The following is a 20,736-nucleotide window of genomic DNA, read 5'->3' as shown; positions in this document are numbered from 1 at the left end:
TAACCACTCACTCTTCACAACATTGGAAAAGTCTAAGCACATTCAGTTCAGTTCAGTTGCTCAGTCATGTCCAACTCTTTGCAACCCCATGGACTGCAGCACACCAGGCTTCCCTGTCCATCTCCAACTCCCAGAAAACTTGCTCAAACTCATGTCCATCGAGTCGGTGGTGCCATCCAACCATCTTATCCTCTGTCGTCCCCTACTCCTCCTGCCTTCAACCTTTCCCAGCATCAGGGTCTTTTTAAATGAGTCAGTTCTTTGCATCAGGTGGCCAAAGCATTGGAGCTTCAGCTTCAGCATCAGTCCTTCCAATGAATATTCAGGACTGATTTCCTTTAGGACTGACTGGTTTGAAAAGTCTAAGCACATAGTAGCATTCAATAATTTTTTGCTGAATGAATGATTAGTGTGGATATTATACCAACAAATAACCTAAAGCTTCATAATCATAATGCAGACCTGATAGCCCAGCACAATTGGTCAGGGAGGAAGCTAAAACTGAAAGAAACAGGCTGAATTAAAACCCCTATATAAAGAGTGTTTTAATAGTGTTACAATGACAGCCTATTAATAGGAATAGCATAAAAACTCTGCTGTAAATAGATTTTCAAAGCATGTATACATGTCATAAGCAAGGCAACACATTACCTAACCATAAAGACTATAATTCAATTGATCAGGGGAGTTTAAACATATCATTTAACATCAATCCTTATATGATTATGCAACAAAAGAGACTTCAGAGACTCTTGCTGAAACATAAGGGCTTTTTGAGAAGTTCAATCATACCTCTTTTCTTTTCTTTAACATGATAAGGTCAAAGTGAATGTCATGGTAAAATTCATTAATCTTACTAATGGGTCTGAGTACTTGTGGGATAACACATGGAAGACACTCAAAAACAGTGTGGGTGGAGCCCCTTGAGATCGGTGCTTCCAGCAGCGCTTTTGGTGGCCTTAGCCAAGACAGCCTCTGAGTGCAGAAGGGAGGGTAGGGCTTATTCTGAATGCACAGTGGAAAGGAAAAACAGGTTCACATATCCATAAACTTAATATGTTCCCATCTATAAATACACTTCCATGCCATGCCTTTGTGCACTTTCTGCTTTTTAAGAGACTTGGATTATTATTATTTTTTTTTTCACTGAGTATTGCAATTATTCATTTATAAGTCCTTAAAGGCAGGAAATGTCTGATTATATATATATATATGTACTTACATATATATATATTGTATTTCTAGAGCCTAGGTCAGTGTCTGACACATTATGGATTCTTAGTAAACATTTGTTGGATGAATGCATGCATGCATTTGTAAATGAGTGCTTCAGTCCCTAGACAGTTGGCAGAAGAAAGGGATTGGGAGAGGAAATAGGAAAGAGAATTTCTGAAATCCAAAGTCAGTCCATTTATTTCATGTCTTCTTCCGCCTACCAGGCCTGGCAATGAAAGAGCCAAGCAGTGATCTCACCTGCAGAACCTGATGGGCTAGTTTAGTCAGCAAGTGAGGAGAGTCCAACCACTCATGTCAAACACAGTAAACTTGGCTCATAGATTACCAGAAGTACAATGTGACTGCTCTCTTCCTCCAAATCTGCCCTGCTAGGCTAGATCTAATTATCCACCATGGAATTTGGCCAGTTACACTGAGATTATGGTATGTTGAGAAATTTGAACTTTAACCACATATAAATAAAAGCATGGGGATCAGGGTCATTGCTTCTGGGTGATTTTTAATTTTTTTTCAAACAGAAAACAGTTGGTTTGGAGCCTGTGAGTTTTCAACTAGAAGGAAATGTAAGTCAAATTGAACTACTTTTTGAATGTAAATTGTCCTCAGATGTCTTTATTAAAATCATTCAAATTTATTGGATAAGAATATCTGGATATTATTTCTAAATATAAATAACTAAATAAAATATAGCACCCTTTATTAATCATCATCAAAAAAAAAACAAAACTTGTTATTAAGTGCAGAGAAAGATACAAAATAAGTAAGCTATAGTCTCTGGTGCTGTCTTTTTCAGTTAGATTTCAACTGAAGTAAGTTCAAAACCCTAAGAAAATGCTCTCCTTCCTCCCTCAGGAATAGATGCAGAAAGGTTAAGTCTTTCCACTCTACAATAGAAAGTCATCATGTACTTATCACATGTCCCTGCAGCAGAATTAAACAAATTTTGTTTAATGTTTCTTAATGTTTCTCTTTAAGAAAATCCCCTTGGTAAACACAGTTTGTCTCAGGGTTGTGCTGGTGTGATATTTTCAAGCTTTCTGGGTATAGCTGGGCAAAGTCCTCTCCATAAACAAACTAGAGGTTGATCAGTTTTCTTTACTTTGAAAAATGGTTGCCAGTAGAACCTCAACAGCTAGACAGTTTCTACAATTACACTTTTGTTCACCTTAGATGCAACTCCTCCAGATGAGACCTGTTTTCAGGTATACAAATAACATTTGTTCTCCTCACTACTTCAGAACTAATTCAGAGGTTCTCATTTTCTCTCTTTTCCTTTCCTCCCAATATATCCATTTTCTCCTTTGCAGCAATGAACACCACTTCACAACAGGCCTTCTCCTTATCTCTGTTTTATCTCTAGAGAGGCCAGCCTCTCTAGTACATTTGTTTTCTATTTTCATGAGAATTTCTGCCTTGCCTTGAGAGTTATTTAATGACAAGGAGGGAATGGTATAAAACCACAGAAGTGACTAAGAAAAGTCAGAGAAAGCAAAGCCAGTTCTACTGGTGATGAGAAATGACAGAAAAAATGCTGAGTTGACCTCAGAAAACCTAGGGACTAGTTCCAGCACCAAGGATTACCTGGAACCAGAACTGAATTCGGGGAACCTCTTGTATTTCAGTTTCCACATCTACATAATCAGCATGGCCTGTCTACTTGACAGAAATGACAAAACATTGAATCAGATGGCAAAAGAGTTTGATGTATTCATTTATAAATTGTATATCTCTGTATTGCATGAGATGTGGTTTTTAACGATATTAGACACCCAGCTGCAAAGTGGGGGATCGTGCACACTGACTGTCACAGCCTTCTATTTATTTTGGCCTACAATGGACTAACTCAGGGATATTTAGGAGTTGATTATATGGAATGAACAAGGAACCTATATATATGACCAATATATATGAGCAATCCTACCAACTATATTCTGACTAGTTGGTTGACTTCATCAAGCTTCTCCCAGCTTGCTTTCTTGATAGTCCAATGCTGGCCATGATCTCCTTTTCAACCCATAAGCACTGCCCACACCCCAGATACAATCTGATAGTTTGTAAGCATCTGGATTAGACTAGAATTGAGCAGGGTGATGTCACTCTGGAGTCACACTGGCACTATAATGAAACAGCTGTAACACTTTAAACTTGTTATTTAATTTCTCTCAGGCTACATTTCCTAATTTGTACAGAGAAGCCACTAATATCTACACTGTAGATATTACAGTGGGATGAGTAAAAACCAATAAATATATCCCAACAGCTAAAAGTAACATATCACAAATATGATATTTAGGGTTGTCCAGATGTTTGAGTTATAGTCTTAAAAATATAAGATTTTAAAAAGAAGCAGCCGTGCAATTAAAGTAAGATACACTTTGTGGTTTCTTTGAGCTCATAAATCTTTAGATTATCAAATATGTACTGGCACAATAATTAAGCCTAGTAGATACTTATTTTTTTGATAATTAAATGAGTAAATAATTAAGGAATGAATTCTACTGAAGTTGTTTGAAGGAATGTTGTTTCATATCTCTCCTCTAGGTGGCAAACTATTACCTCCTACAGTGTGTTGCATTTCCTTGTCTCAACAATTGACATGAAACTTGTACTTAAAAAAATACATAATTTTATGTCTGTCCTCGTGTAGAAGTACACAATCATAAATCTATTTCCTTCTAAAGCTATCTCTTTGTACATCTTTAAGCTTTTTGTCCTAAAAAAATTGTTTATAGAAAATCATTCAGAAATATGATTGTGTAAGTACTATAAAGAAATTGAGTTGTGCAAGAGACTTTTCAAAGCACTTGTACAAGATTGTTTTGGGTACTTTCAATTTTCATGGAGTACTCAAGCTTAGGAAAACATTGTTTTGTCCAAAGTTCATTATTATTTTTCTAGGGAATGCTTTTTTCCCCTAAATAAGAAAAAATTAATAAAAGTAATTCTACTAAAAATGACTTATTTAAAACTAAGCTCCAAATATATATTTTTCTTCTAGATTCATTGTGACAGGAATAGATAAAATTAAGAGCTGGATACAGTATCCTGTAAATTGAATACAGAACAATTAGATAAGGTCATGCAAATACTTTACTTTTTCTTAAATCCAGGATATTAGTTCCCTGAATGATTTAAATACTGTCTCCCAAATTCCACTCCCCTTTATAATGACATAGTCTATATTTTCTTACACAAGAAATACAACTGGAAAATATGTCGGAGTGCCAGGAAATCTAAAAGGCAAAGCTAAAAGTCACCTGAGAGCATACCAAACAGGAACAGCAGGAACTGAAGATGCCTGTCTGTTTCAAGTACAAGGGGAGGGGATAAGTAAAAAGAACAATGATATGTTATAGCCCAAGAGCTAAAATTAAATGCATGTAAACAATTCCTGTTGAAACTAGAAGCCAATGTAGATTAGGCAAACCAGGTGAAGAGTTCTTTCCTGCCAAAACATGCCAGGATAAGAGTCACCAAGCATTGAGACATGGCTAGTACAGAAGTGAGGTTAATTCTGGAAAGCCACAGAGGATTCTGAACTATATGTGGCAGCTCTTAAATTCTACATTAAAGTGTAGTATGTACCTAAAAGCCATATTTCTTCTTTATCCCACCCAAACACCTGAAAGCCGGTTGTTCAGATATGGAAATCTGAATGAGAATTTCTAGCTGAGTATAATTATTTCTCTGGGGCTTCCCTGATGACTCAAGTGGTAAAGAATCCTCCTGCAATGCAGGAGACCGGGGTTCAATTCCTGGATTTGGAAGATCCCCTGGAGAAGGAAAATGGCAACCCACTCCAGTAGTCTTGCCTGGGAAATCTCATGGACATAGAGGCCTGGCAGACTACAGTACATGGGGTCGCAAGAGTCAGACATGACTTAGCGACTAAACCACTATTAGCATTTCTCTAACACACATTTCTTGAGTAACCACTCTGGGCCAGGCCTTGTGATCAAAACTTTCAAAACGACAAAAATGATGAGGTATGGTCCCTACCCTTAGAGGAATGAAGAAGACAGGGACATGTACACAAATAGTTTTATGAGCTCTATCAAGAGAAAGGAACAGCAAGTAGGCACTAAGGCCAAATCAGTATGTTGATGTGAAAATGTGGAAGAGTCACCTTTAAATTCCATCCCACAGATGAGTTAGTGGCAAGTTGCCTGACCAGAGTCCAACCATAGTATTAGGTTTTGCTGGAGTTCGAATTAAACCTATACTGCTGGGTCTCTGATGCAGCTAAATCATAGAATAGACCTGGAAATAGATATATATAAAACATCTTTCCAAAAGCAATTTGGGCTTTTTTCATAAGATCATTCTCAAAGGCATGCAAGAAACCAGGAGCTATGGAAGAAAACACCACCATGAAATTAGCATACAATTTCTAACTGTGCATGAGCCCACAAGTGTAAACCTTTCTGAGTCAAATAGGAAATAAGCTAAGAACCCATTAATAAGGGAGTGTAAATAAATTATAGAATATCTCAAAAAAAAAAAAAGAATATCTCATACAGTGATGTTAAAAGAATGAGGCAGCTTAGCATACAGACATGTCCCTGTGTATAGAAGTGAAAGAAAACAATCAGGAGGAAACAGTCGAGGCTAAAACTTTCTTTGTTATTTGATTCAACTTAAACACTTTTTCTAAAGATTAAGCAAAAGCACAAATTAAGCAAAAGGCACAAATATGTAAATAAAATATGAAATATTATGCATTCTTTACTTATCACTATTATTTTTTACCTCCAAAATTACAATGATTTAGAATGAATTTTTAATAAAGAAATGTTTTGAGTGTTTGGATTATTTTACCTACCAAAAATAATTTTGTTTTAAGGTACAGTGTGTGAAAACTTTTAGTATTATCCTTAAGTATTACTAGGTTGTTTTAGACACTTTCTCTGGAGTCACTTTTGCAAGCTTTATCTCTATTAATGTTTAAAGCCTTCAATCTAATTAACCCGTGCACACTATAATTTTAATTCAAAAAGAAAAGTGAACTTTGACCCAATTTCAGATGCTAAGTGTATATCTAGCCTCCATACCAGCCCACAGCCTACTTGTTATCATTTGTCTTTACTCTTCATTACAAGAAAGGTGAATGAAAAAGAGAGAATGGGGGAAAGGTCAAGAAAAAAAGGGAAAAGAACTGATTATCCTTTCAATAATGGAAATTGAAAGTCATCTGTTAAATGTAGCCCCTCCGTTCATGGTGAGTCAAAATCCCAGGCTCCATTCTATGGCTTCTGCCTTACTGTACAATTTTCTCCTTTGACAAAAAAATTCTCTTTGAGTATTGCGATGACTCAAGACCCTCAGTTGTGATCATCACCTTTTCTCCTTCTAGGGAAATTCACAAAGATAAAAAGCTAGAGTCTCACTTTTATGAGCCAAATTCACCTCTAGAAATGAGGCTGCAGGCCACAGAGAGAAAGCCAGTACGCATATGTACAGGATGTGGGATCCAGCCCAGCAGCTCAAATCAGCCAATGACGCTCCACGGAGAAGACAAAGGCAAATACACAGCGTGGCAGCCACTTGGTTAGCGTCCACGTTACAGAAGTGGAACAGGCATACCCACCCTCCCTTGGTGCCACAGCCCAAGCAGACACACCCAGACTCTCCCACTCACAGCAGCAGGGCTGGTCCGAGTTCAGTCACTAGAAGCCTGCAGCAGAGGAGAGGTGAGAGCTATGTTTGGTGCCAATGGACATATACGTGATTACCCAACAAGGAAAATAAAGGGGAAAGGCACACCTACACCCATTCCTACACAATGGTTTTCAAAGATCTTGAGGCAGAGAAATTAGAACTAAGAGAGAATGGTATTAGCTCAGTAAGTATGAAATAAGTACCAACACTTTCTTAAGCAACATTCCAATTCCAGTAGAAGGATTTTCAATGGTAAACAAGCAAAAAACACAGTTCCGCCTGCCCTCAACAGCATTTATTGGTTTGCTGTAAATACATTAGCTAGACTGCTGGAACAAGTGGAAAAAAAAAAAAAAAACTAAGAGAAATTAAAATAATAATACTGTGATGATGATAATAATTATAGTTACCATTTATTAAGCAGTTATTAGGTGCCAGTTTGCTGTATTTGGCTACGTGGCTTAATCTTCATAATAGTCTGTGAAGTAGGTTTTATTTTTCCAATTTTACAGATAAGAAAGCTACATCAAATCTAAATTAAATATCTTTCCCAAGAATACTAGTTAGAGTGAAAGAACCATACTCAGATTCCCCCTGAACTGTCTCCCCTATACCAGGAGTCAGCATCTTGTGACCCTTGTGTCCAATCTGTCCTGCTGTCTGTTTTTGTAGATAAAACTATACTGAAATGCAGAGATTCTCATTCATTTCTGTATTATCTATGGTTGCTTTGGTGCTGTAACAGCAGAATTGAGTATCTGGCCCACAAAAGGTAAAGAGTTTACTATCTGGCCTTTTAGAGAACAATTTGGCCAACTTCTGCAATGCAGTATGCCATTAAGTATTTTTAAAAGGTTGAGTATAATAAATACTTTTAGAGAATTATGAAATTCTAAGAAATGGGAGTACACTGCAATCAATTTAGGGCATTCTGCCTGTGCATTGATCGTTCTTCCACTCCTTAAAAACTCAGCTGGGGAAAGCATATTTGTGTTTCCAAAATTTAGAACCTGAATTTTATCAAGGAGTTCTTTCACATCCTTCCCAGACCTGCTTTCAGCTCCTTCACACTTCAGTTTCTCACAGACATCTTACCAAACTGGGCTTACCAAACCAAGAGAGAAAGAGAGGGAGAAACACAAGGAAAAAATAGTACTCTAGTTTCAGGGCTTTCAGCTCCTTCACACTTCAGTTTCTCACAGACATCTTACCAAACTGGGCTTACCAAACCAAGAGAGAAAGAGAGGGAGAAACACAAGGAAAACATAGTACTCTAGTTTCAGGGCTTTCAGCTCCTTCACACTTCAGTTTCTCACAGACATCTTACCAAACTGGGCTTACCAAACCAAGAGAGAAAGAGAGGGAGAAACACAAGGAAAAAATAGTACTCTAGTTTCAGGGCTTTCAGCTCCTTCACACTTCAGTTTCTCACAGACATCTTACCAAACTGGGCTTACCAAACCAAGAGAGAAAGAGAGGGAGAAACACAATGAAAAAATAGTACTATCGTTTCAGGGAACTTCCATCCATTCTCAGACACTGACCCCCTGCCATGGGGGAACTCCAAAGGAACAGCATGCCACATTATAGGGTTCACTTGCCTTAGGCTTGTTAGCTTGGTGCACCTGAGTAGATGAATTTATAGACTAGAAGAATAGTATTTTAATATGGAAGGCATATTAGCTAATAATTAATTGATATGATAGTGTTCATCAATTTGCAAAAAAAAAAAAAAATACACACAAGAACAAAAACTCAGCAAACCTGGGTGACTTGTCCGAGATTTAAAAGGTTGCAACAGAGAAAAGGCCTCTTTTACTCCATCATTCTTTCCCAGAGAATCCCATAGACAGAGGAGCTTGGCAGGCTATAGTCCATAGGGTCGCAAAGAATCAGATGTGACTGAAGTGATTTAGCACGCACATCCAATCTACCACGCATTCAATAGGGTATGGTGTAAGGCCACAGCCATATGCTATATATTTTTTTTTCACTAATATATTCACTAATTCCATGTCCTTTATCAAGGCCACAACTCTGATGGAAAGAGCACCTTTGAGGAATCAGGCAGACTTAGATCCAAACCCTGACTTGGTCACTCATTACTTGTGTAAACTTGGGAAAATCAGTAAACCACTTTAAACCTCAGTTTTATATAAATAAAACATGATAAACTGTTCTCTGACTTTAAAGAAGATAAACTGAGACAGCACATTCAATGTCTAACTGTGTATCTGGCACATAGTAAGAACTTTATCAATATATGGCAAACACTAGTATTGTTCTTACAAGATGAGTAAAACTATATCACCTCAGTCTCTTTTTGGAACAGGGTCCATAGCTATTAGCATTTGGACCAGGCAGCATCTCACTGTTCAAGTATAGATGATAACCTGCTAGTTGCCTATGGTCGAGTTGAAGAATTCACCTGAGAAAGCTAACTTTTAGCTTTCTAATCAAGTCTGGTACCAGTGCATATAATTGTTATTATATGTTATAATTTATGGACAACCTTGTTTTTAATTACAAGGTTTTTATTAGAGAAACAGGTTTCGGGATGAGTCTGCCATCTGACTTGCCAGCACTTGTTGGAAGTTTTTATGTGATTCATTTACATGTGTGTGTGTGTGTTTAGGAGTAGTGCTATTATTAAATTTTGCTGACATACAGTGAGGAATCTGTGATTCAAATTTGTCTGTATATATACCTTCCTCACCACCCACTTTGGCCCTTCACACAACTCACCTCTCCCCCATTTATCAAGGACTAGTTTCAGATTATTTTCAAGGATGTACACAGATAGAATCACTTGGAATGGTCCTTGCCTAATTCTCTCTGGCTACTTGCTCATGTGAGATAGAAGTAAACACTGCTTAAAAGTAAAAATCTTTCAAAATAGAAAAAGGAGGAGAAGGGGACTTCCCTGGTGGTTCAGTGGTTAAGACTTCACTCTTTCACTGCAGAGGGCATGGGTTTGATCCATCATGGGGGAACTAAGAACCCACACATGCACAGTAGGGCCAAGAAAAAAAAAAGTGAAAATCTTTTAGGTAATGTGGTGAATAGAAAATCCAAGGGGACTCTTTATGATGTAAAGCAGGCATGTCATTTCCTCATTCTCAATGTTGTTAATTTTGTAGAAAGGATACGTACAGAAAAAACCATCTTCACATCAAAGTCAGCAAATGATACTGATAGATCAGTGCTATAAATCTCACACAGAGGAAAAGGGAAAAGATGATTATACAAAATCCGCAAGGAATAAAGATACTCTCACAAATAGAAAACTGAAAACAAAAGGGAATGGACAGTAATGAAGCAACTCCATGATGATTAAATAATAGCAAGAGTTGAACCTTTGTCAAGTACTTCCCACATATGCACATGAAACCTGCATATGAAGCCCAGGGCAAGGCATTGTAGAAAGGTTACATGATAATGTTTTACAGATGGAAGTTCTCTTTAGTGTTACTTTTCTCTTTAAACTTCCAACTGCTCTATTAATTAAAAACATAGGAAAGAGTAGAAGAAATGAAGAGGAGGGAAAGAGAGAGGGAAAGGAGGAAAGAATGGGAGAATAAAAGAGATAGAAAAGGTGTCCAGTGTTAGGTATCACAATCCATTAGAACTGCAAACACTTGGGGCCCACACACAACCATTTCACTTGATCCCACCTCATTGAGTCACTTCTTAGAAGGACCCCTATGGACTCATGTTACATGTTGCTGAATAGTAAATTAAATCACCCCTTCCCCAAAATGAATGGCTTAAAATGCCTGTGGGCCAGGATTCTGAGGATGGTGTGACAGGTCCTCCTCTTCACAGTTCCTCACCAGGCTGCAGTCAAAGTGTCCCGCAGGGCTGGGGTCTCATCTGAAGGCTCACCTAGGGAAGGTGCTGCTTCCAAGTTAATACACCTGATTGTTGGCAGGATTAATTTCCTTGAGAGAAGGTGAACAAAGGGCTTCAGTTCCCTGCCAGCTTTAGCTGGAGACTGCCCTCAGGTCCTCTCTCCTATGGCAACTTTTCTTCATCAGAGTCAGCAGGAGAGAGTCTTCTAGCAAGATAGAAGTGACAGTCCTTTGCAAACTTTTGTATTCAGGGATATGATACCTTCTCTAAATTGCCACATTCTATTGGTTCAAAGTAAGTTATTCAAGTGGAGGGGATTACACAGCCATGACTCCTAGGAGGCTGAGCTAATCTGGAACTATCTGAGATGCTGCCGACCATCACTTGGCAATCTATTCTCAGTATTTCTGTTTGCTAATTATTTTCTGTCTGGTTGCCATTCAGATTACCACCAAATTCCAAAATAGTCATATCTAAATGGAAAAAAACTTTACTTTTAGTTCTAAGTTGTGTTCCTTAGAAGCATTCATAGTACAGTAGAAGCACTGGGTTGATATGGAGAAAGCATGAGTACCAGGCCCATTTCTGGAAATTTACTGGCTGTAAAATTTTATCCATGAACCTGATTTTCTCATCTTAGAAATGGGAATAATTATGCCTTCTCTTTTTGCCTCATATAATTGTTACAAGGACTAAGAAAGATCACATGTGGCAATATTTTCCAAACTACAGTAACTTGTGTGAGATGATTTTAAGTGGCCCATGGATGATAGGAGGAACTTTTCTCAAGTATATGTTTTTAGAGTGTATTATAAAAATATAATGTGTATAGCAAACCCATGACTTTATAGCTAATGTTGCTTAAATGAGATTTAAATGAAGTTGAGGAAAGTGTGAGTCAAACTGAAGAAAACTATCAAGAAAAGAATATACTAGATAGTAAGAATAGGACACACATTGTGAAAGTGGTATACAAACGACTGCATAAAATTTAGAATGCTCAGTAAATATATTGAATCTTATTCATTAACTTTTGCCCCATGACTCTGGTTGAAGAAGGTAACTAGATATATCCTTATTACTAGCAGAGCAAACCTAACTACACCTGGTAAAAGAGATGACTCCTTGAAAATCCAGTCCTAAATTGTTTGCCCACAAATAATCCATCTATTAATATTTTATTAATAAAACATTATTCATTCTCTATGCCTTTTTTCTCATCCTAGGATGTATTAATAATAACTTCCACTTATTAGGAGCTCACTATGTTAAAATGTGCATATACAATTTCAACTAATATTTATCCTTGAGGAAGGATGTATTAATATTATCATTCATTTGAATGAGAAAACAGAACATTAAAGAGGTTAAATAACTTGGCCAAAGTAACTCAGCAAAATAATAAGACAAGTAGAATTTATTTTTTTTAATTGGAGGCTAATTACTTTATAATACTGTAGTGGTTTTGCCATACATTGACAAGTAGAATTTAAACTCAGGTCTATCTAACTTTAAACCCTGTTTTAAGTCTACTTCTGCCAGTAATGTTTTAGAGGACTGGACCGCCACTTTGTATGCCCACACCTCATCTTTTTTGACTTCTTACACTTTTACTTTTTAGCATTCTAATGTTCTTTCTCTGGAATGTGGGAAAATATATCAACACCGGGGGATTCAAAACAAGGTTAGAGAATGAGTCTTTTTTTTTTTTTGCCAAATCCCCAGACAGGACATACACATTAAGCAGAATAAAAGAAGCAATTGCTTCCTGGCCCAAACTCTTTCGCCCCACTTACTCCGAAGGGAAGAGGAGCAAACAGAAAAGCAGTTTAGGCACTTCTTAGGGCTCCTTCCAGGCAGGGATGTTACCACTCACCACTTCCTCTGCATGTACTTCCAACCAAGAACAACTCTACAAACAAAGAAGAAGCACATTACTCATGGGCTCCAAATACCTGGTGGGTTGTGTAACTGCAAAGAAATCTCTCCTCAAGAGCAGACAGCATCTGAGTTTTGCTTTTTCAGTATGACATGTAAGTTTTGACTGACATCTGATTTTCTAAGTGATAAGGGTAACTAAAATGTTTTTAATTCTCTTTCCAAGAAGAACTTTGAGCTTTATGTCTTTAGATCAAGAAAAATAGACTTGCAAAATCTACTTTGAGAAAATATTACTAAAGTTATAGCCCATGAACCAGTGGGAATTAGAATTCAGGAGATTGTACAAAATGGAATGGTCCTATGAGGAAGATACTACTTTTCTATATTATTCATTCCCCATTTTGTAACAGGAAGCAAGTTTTTGCTCATTTGAATCATGGAGTATTAATACCACAAGATTCAGACCCTAGTAACTACAAACAAGATAAAATTAACTTGTAAATATACAAAGTCAGAATACATGAAAATGGAAAATTATTTTTAAAATTCTGAAAGCAAGCCATTGTGATATTCTCTAAGAATGTTCAGATTAAACTTAGAAGAAATGTCTTCCCATTAGTCTTCTCTTCCAACATAGCCCTGGAAGATGACCCCGAACAGCAGTACAGGTGTGCCTCGTGGGCACACATCACCCTGACTACCGCAGTCTTGTGGGTTGGGTCAGAGACCAAATGGGAGGCGCCATCTGAGGGTGGCCACCTACATTCTCTCTTCTCTGGATCCTTTAAAGAGTCCTGGCCAGTATTCCTGGAGAATATCCAACAATCTGAATTGGTGAGACCATCCCCTCTATGACTGGATTCATATCAAAGGTTCCATCAGGAACTCCACGTAGATGAACCTCAAACCATACTCACAAAGTATACATCAAAATCAGTAACACTGTTTTATAAGCATGTCTAATACTTCACTGTAAAATTTCAAGTGCTAATTGAAGATTAGGTGCCAAATTTTAAAATCCTAACATTGCCTTTATATTGATTATATTTCTGATAACTCTTTGAATTTGTTTTGAAACTTTCACTTCAATACTGCCTTGGTTATAACCACATCAAACACAATTTGAGACTAGAGTGTCAAAAATAAAATCCTAAAACTGCCATCATAACGATACCGAATTTTGCTTATGATACTTTTATAAAACTTTCATTTCAACTATGCCTTGGTGTATAACCACATCTAGTTCTTCAGCTCTGAATTAGGGGTACTCATTTAGTATGGGAATAGCAAAATTAGTAACCCAAACCTGACTTGCCTTATTCTGGTGTCTAGGTCTGTTTCTTGAAACTTTCACTTTAAATCTACCAACCTTTCTTTAAGATGAAAATAACTCTGCATTGTTTACTATTTTTGAGGAAACAGTCCTATTATTGACTCATTAATGTAACAAAAATTTTTTTAGAAGTCTTTATATGATGGGGTATTGATTTATCATAAGCTAAATCTTGTGTTTGGAGAAGGAAATGGCAACCCACTCCAGTATTCTTGCCTAGAGAATCCAATGGACAGAGGAGCCTGGCAGGCTATACTCCATGGGGTTGCAGGAGAGTTGGACACAACTGAGCGACTGAACAACAAACCTTGTATGTTTGAGGGTGTAGTATAAAATACGAAATATATTCAATTTTAAAATAACTTCTTTTACATGTTATTTCTATAATATGATTAACTTTACAACAAAAGTTGCTACTCTCCCTAGAATATAAAAGCCATGAGGATGGGAATCTTTTACTATTTTGTCACCAATACATCTAGAGAACTTAAAAGAGTGCCTGTCACATATCAGACACTCATTAAATATTTGTTGAGTGACTATTAGAGGAACTGAATAATCAAAACAGACACACAAAGAAATGAGCAACCATGAAGAAAAGTATTCCTCATTCAGAAAGGGCCTTACTTTTAGATAATTTTCTAATGCTATTGTCTTGCTTCCTTTTTTTTTCACTTAGTAAGAATGCACGTATAAAGAGAAACTTCAGAAGAAACTCTTATCAGGGATATTATGTGGTAAATGCCTTCTCCTGGCATTGTTTCTGAGTGTTTTTTATGTCGTTCTCTGATTTGTTTCAATGGATTATTCCAAGGTTGAATTCAATAGATTATTCCAATTTGAATTACAGGCATACCTTGTTTCACTGCACTTCATTTAATTGTGCTTCACAGATCTTGTGCTTTTTACAGACTGAAGATTTTTGGCAACCCTGCAGCAAGCAAATCTACACTATTTTTCCAACAGCATTTATTCCTTTCATGTCTGTGTGTCATATTTTAATCATTCTCATGATATTTCAAACTTTGGGGTTATTATTATATTTGTTATGATGATATGTGATCAGTGATCTCTGATATTACTGTTGTAATTGTTTGAGGCCACCACGAACTGTAACAACATAAAGATGGCAGACTTAATGGATGTGTATGACTTCTCCTCTGACCTGCCTTTTCCTGTCTCTCTCCCTCTCCTCAGGCCTTCCTATTCACTGAGATAAGACAAATTAAAACTAGGCCAATTAATCACTTTACAATAGCCTCTGAGCATTCAAGTGGAAGGAAGAGTTGCAGGTCTCTCACTTTAAATCAAAGCCAGAAACGATTAAGCTTAGCGAGGAAGGTACATTGAAAGCCTGGATAGGTCAAAAGTTAGGCCTTCCCCACCAAAAGAAAAAAAATGAAATCGTTCAGTCATGTCCTACTCTTTGCAACCGTATGGATGGCAGCCCACCAGGCTCCTCTGTCCATGGGATTCTCCAGGCAAGAATACTGGAATGGGTAGCCATTCCCTTCTCCAGGAGATCTTCCCAACACAGGGATCAAACCTGGGTCTCCCACATTGCAGGCAGATTCTTTACCATCTGAGCCACCAGGGAAGCCTTGTGCAACAAACAGTTAATTTTTGGATGAAAAGGGAAAGTTCTTGAAATTAAAATTGCTACTCCACTGAACACATGAGTGATAAGAAAGTAAAAGAGGCTCATTGCTCATATGGAAAGTTTCAGCGGTCTGAATGTAAGATCAAACCAAGTACAACATTCCCTTAAGACGCCTAACCAAAAGAAAGCCCTAACTGTCTGCAATTTTGTGGCTGAGAGAGGTGAGGAAAAAACCTTGAAGGTAGCAGAAGTTGGTTCATGAGGTTTACGTCTCCGTAACGTAAAAGTGCAAGATGAAGCATCAAGTACTGATGTGGGAGCTACAGCCAGATATCCAGAGATCTGGCTAAGATAATTAACAAAGATGACTCTATTAAGTGCAGATTTTCATTTATACATAAAGCCTTGTATTAGAAGAAGATACCAAGATACCATCCTGGACTTTCACAGCTAGAGAGCAGAAGTCAAAATTCAAAGCCTGGGGCTAATGCAGTGATGACTTTTAAATTGAGTCCAGTGCTCATCACCATTCCAGAAATCTTCAGTTCAGACAGCTCAGTCGCTCAGTCATGTCTGACTTTTTGCGACCACATGAATCGCAGCACGCCAGGCCTCCCTATCCATCACCAACTCCCGGAGTTTACCCAAACTCATGTCCATCTAGTAGGTGATGCCATCCAACCATCTCATCCTCTGTCGTCCCCTTCTCCTCCTGCCTCAATCTTTCCCAGCATCAGGGTCTTTTCCAATGACTTCACATCAGGTGGCCAAAGTATTGGAGTTTCAGCTTCAACATCAGTACTTCCAATGAACACCCAGGACTGATCTCCTTCAGGATGGACTGGTTGAGTCTCCTTGCAGTCCAAGGGACTCTCAAGAGTTGTCTCCAACATCACAGTTCAAAAGCATCAATTCTTCAGTGCTCAGCTTTCTTTATAGTCCAACTCTCACATCTGTACATGACTACCGGAAAAATCATAGCCTTGACTAGACAGACCTTTGTTGACAAAGTAATGTCTCTGCTTTTTATTATGCTGTCTAGGTTGGTCATAACTTTCCTTCCAAGGAGTAAGCGTCTTTTAATTTAATTGCTGCAATCACCATCTGCAGTGACTTTGGAGCCCAGAAAAATAAAGTCAGCCACTGTTCCCACTGTTTCCCCATCTATTTGCCATGAAGTGATGGGACCGGATGCCATGATCTTAGTTTTCTGAATGCTGAGCTTTAAGCCAACTTTTTCACTCTCCTCTTTTACTTTCATCAAGAGGCTTTTTAGTTCCTCGTCACTTTCTGCCATAAGGATGGTGTCATCTGCATATCTGAGGTTATTGATATTTCTCCCGGCAATCTTGATTCCAGCTTGTGCTTCATCCAGCCCAGCATTTCTCATGATGTATTCTGCATATAAGTTAAATAAGCAGGGTGACAATATACAGCCTTGATGTACTCCTTTTCTATTTGGAACCAGTCTGTTGGTCCATGTCCAGTTCTAACTGTTGCTTCTTTACCTGCATACAGGTTTCTCAAAAGGCAGGTCAGGTGGTCTGTATTCCCATCCCTTGAAGAATTTTCCACAGTTTATTGTGATCCACACAGTCAAAGTCTTTGGCATAGTCAATAAAGCAGAAATAGATGTTTCTTGGGAACTCTCTTGCTTTTTCGATGATCCAGCAGATGTTGGCAATTTGATCTCTGGTTCCTCTGCCTTTTCTCAATCCAGCTTGAACATCTGGAAGTTCACGGTTCACAGATTGCTGAAGCCTGGCTTGGAGAATTTTGAGCATTACTTTACTAGCATGTGAGATGAGTGCAATTGTGTGGTAGTTTGAGCATTCTTTGGCATTCCTTTCTTTGGGATTGGAATGAAAACTGACCTTTTCCAGTCCTGTGGCCACTGCTGACTTTTCCAAATTTGCTGGCATATTGAGTGCAGCACTTTCACAGCATTGTCTTTTAGGATTTGAAATAGCTCAACTAGGATTCCATCACCTCCACTAGCTTTGTTCATAGTGATGCTTCCTAAGGCCCACTTGACTTCACATTCCAGGACATCTGGCTCTAGGTGAGCGATCACACCATCGTGATTACCTGGGTCATGAAGATCTTTTTTGTACAGTTCTTCTGTGTATTCTTGCCACCTCTTCTTAATATCTTCTGCTTCTGTTAGGTCCATACAATTTCTGTCCTTTATCGATCCCATCTTTGCATGAAATGTTCCCTTGATATCACTAATTTTCTTGAAGAGATCTCTAGTCTTTCCCATTCTATTGTTTTCCTCTATTTCTTTGCATTGATCACTGAGGAAGGCTTTCTTATCTCTCCTTGCTATTCTTTGGAGCTCTGCATTCAAATGGGTGTATCTTTCCTATTCTCCTTTGCCTTTCACTTCCCTTCTTTTCACAGCTATTTGTAAGACCTCCTCAGACAGCCATTTTGCTTTTTTGCATTTCTTTTTCACGGGGATGGTCTTGATTCCTATCTCCTGTACAATGTCACAAACCTCCGTCCATAGTTCATCAGGCACTCTATCATATCCAGCCCCTTAAACCTATTTCTCACTTCCACTGTATAATCATAAGGGATTTGATTTAGGTCATACCTGAATGGTCTAGTGGTTTTCTCTACTTTCTTCAATTTCAGTCTGAATTTGGCAATAAGGAGTTCATGATCTGAGCCACAGTCAGCTCCCGGTCTTATTTTTGCTGACTGTATAGAGCTTCTCCATCTTTGGCTGCAAAGAATACAGTCAATCTGATTTCGGTGTCAACCATCTGGTGATGTCCGTGTGTAGAGTCTTCTCTCGTGTTGTTGGAACAGGGTGTTTGCTATGATCAGTGCATTCTCTTGGCAGAACTCTATTAGCCTTTGCCCTGCTTCATTCTGTACTCCAAGGCCAAATTTGCCTGTTACTCCAGGTGTTTCTTGACTTCCTACTTTTGCATTCCAGTCCCCTAAAATGAGAAGGACATCCTTTTTGGGTGTTAATTCTGAAGGTCTTGTACATCTTCATAGAACTGTTCAACTTCAGCTTCTTTGGCGTTACTGGTCGGGGCATAGACTTGAATTACCATGATATTGAATGGTTTGCTTTGGAAATGAACAGAGATCATTCTGTCATTTTTGAGATTGCATCCAAGTACTGCATTTCAGACTCTTTTGTTGACTATGATGGCTACTCCATTTCTTCTAAGGGATTCCTGCCCACAGTAGTAGATATACAAGTCATCTGAGTTAAATTCACCCATTCCAGTCCATCTTAGTTCACCGATTCCTAAAATGTCGATGTTCACTCTTGTCGTCTCCTGTTTGACCACTTCCAATTTGCCTTGATTCATGGACCTAACATTCCAGGATCCTATGCAATATTGCTCTTTACAGCATCGAACCTTGCTTCTATCACCAGTCCCATCCACAACTGGGTGTTGTTTTTGCTTTGGCTCCATCCCTTCATTCTCTCTGGAATTATTTCTCCACTGATCTCCAGTAGCATATTGGGCACCTACCAACCTGGGGAGTTCATCTTTTGGTGTCCTATCTTTTTGCCTTTTCATACTGTTCATGCAGTTCTCAAGGCAAGAATATTGAAGTGGTTTGTCATTCTCTTCTCCAGTGGATCACATTCTGCCAGACCTCTCCACCATGACTGGTCCGTCTTGGGTGGCCCCATACGGCATGGCCTTAAAAATCATGCTACATCTACTCTGTCTCAGCTATATAAATGAAACAACAGAATCTGTATGACAGTACATCTGTCTACACATGGTTTACTAAATATTTTAAGCCTGTTACTGAGACCTACTGCTCAGGGGGAAAAAAAAAGATTCGTGTCAAAATATGGCTGCTCACTGACAATGCACCTGGTCACCCAAGAGCTCTGATAGAGATGTACAATGTGATTAATATTGTTTTCATGCCTGCTAACACAACATTTATTCTGCAGCTCATGCATCAAGGAGTAATTTTGACTTTCAAGTCTTATTATTTAAGAAATACATTTCATAAGGCTACAGCTACCATAGATAGTCATTCTTCAGGGCAAAGTCAACTGAAAATCTTCTGGAAAGGATTCAGTATTCTAGATGCCATTAAGAGCATCCATGGTTTATGAAAGAGGGCAAAATATCAACATTAACAAGAGTTTGAAAGAAATTGATTTCAATCCTCATAGATGACTTTGAGGGATTTGAGACTTCAGTGATGGAAGTAACTGCAGATGTGGTAGAAAGAGCAAGAGAATTAGAATTAGAAGTGCAGCCTGAAGATGTAACTGAATTGCTGCAGTCTCATGATAAAGCTTTAACAAATGAGGAGTCACTTTTTATGGATGAGCAAAGAAACAGTTTCTTGAAATGGAATCTACTCCTGATGAAGATGCTGTGAACACTGTTAAAAAGACAACAAAGAATTTGGAGTATTATATAAACTTAGTTAATAAAGCCTGATGGGCTGCCGTCTATGGGGTCGCACAGAGTCGGACACGACTGAAGTGACTTAGCAGCAGCAGCAGTTAATAAAGCAGCATGAGGATTTGAGAGGATTGACTCCAATTTTGAAAAAAAAAATTCTATAGTGGGTAAAATGTTATCAAACTGCACTGCATCTACAGAAAGATCTTCCATGAAAGGAAGAGTTAATGAATGCAGCAAACTTCATTTTATCTTATTTTACAGAATCGCCACACTCTCACCAATCTTCAGAAACCACCACCCTGATTAGTCAAAAGCCATCAACATGGAGCTAAGACCTTCCATGAGCAAAAAGATTATGACTTGTTGAAGAATCAGACAATGTTCAGCATTTTTTAGTAATAAAATATTTTTAATTAAGGTATGCACTTTGTTTTGTTTTTTTTTTTTAAGACGTAAGGCAATTTAGCACTTAATAGACTACAGTATGGGGCTTCCCTGGTGGCTCAGATGGTAAAGAACCTGCCTCCAATGCAGAAGACCCGGGCTCAATCCCTAGGTCAGGGAAGATCCCCTGGAGAAGGGAATGGCGGCCCACTCTAGTATTCTTGCCTGGATAATTTCAGGGACAGAGGAGCCTAGCAGGCTACAGTACACAGGGTCGCAAAGGTCAGACACAACTGAGCAACTAACACTTTCACTTCACTTTCAGACTAAGTATGATTTCCAGGTGGCACAATAGTAGAGAATCCTCCTGCCAATGCAGAAGA

General features: G+C 38.2%; 1 pseudogene; it reads left to right on the top strand.

Annotated features, from left to right (window-relative positions):
• The first annotated feature begins 6,688 nt into the window (after positions 1 to 6,688).
• LOC122452959 lies at positions 6,689 to 20,002 on the top strand (annotated as a pseudogene).
• The last annotated feature ends 734 nt before the right edge of the window (positions 20,003 to 20,736 follow it).

The sequence above is a fragment of the Cervus canadensis genome, chromosome 14, assembly GCF_019320065.1.
Source record: "Cervus canadensis isolate Bull #8, Minnesota chromosome 14, ASM1932006v1, whole genome shotgun sequence".
Classification (NCBI taxonomy): domain Eukaryota; kingdom Metazoa; phylum Chordata; class Mammalia; order Artiodactyla; family Cervidae; genus Cervus; species Cervus canadensis.
Note: the sequence above shows the minus strand (reverse complement) of the source record. Positions and strands in the feature narration are given on the sequence as shown.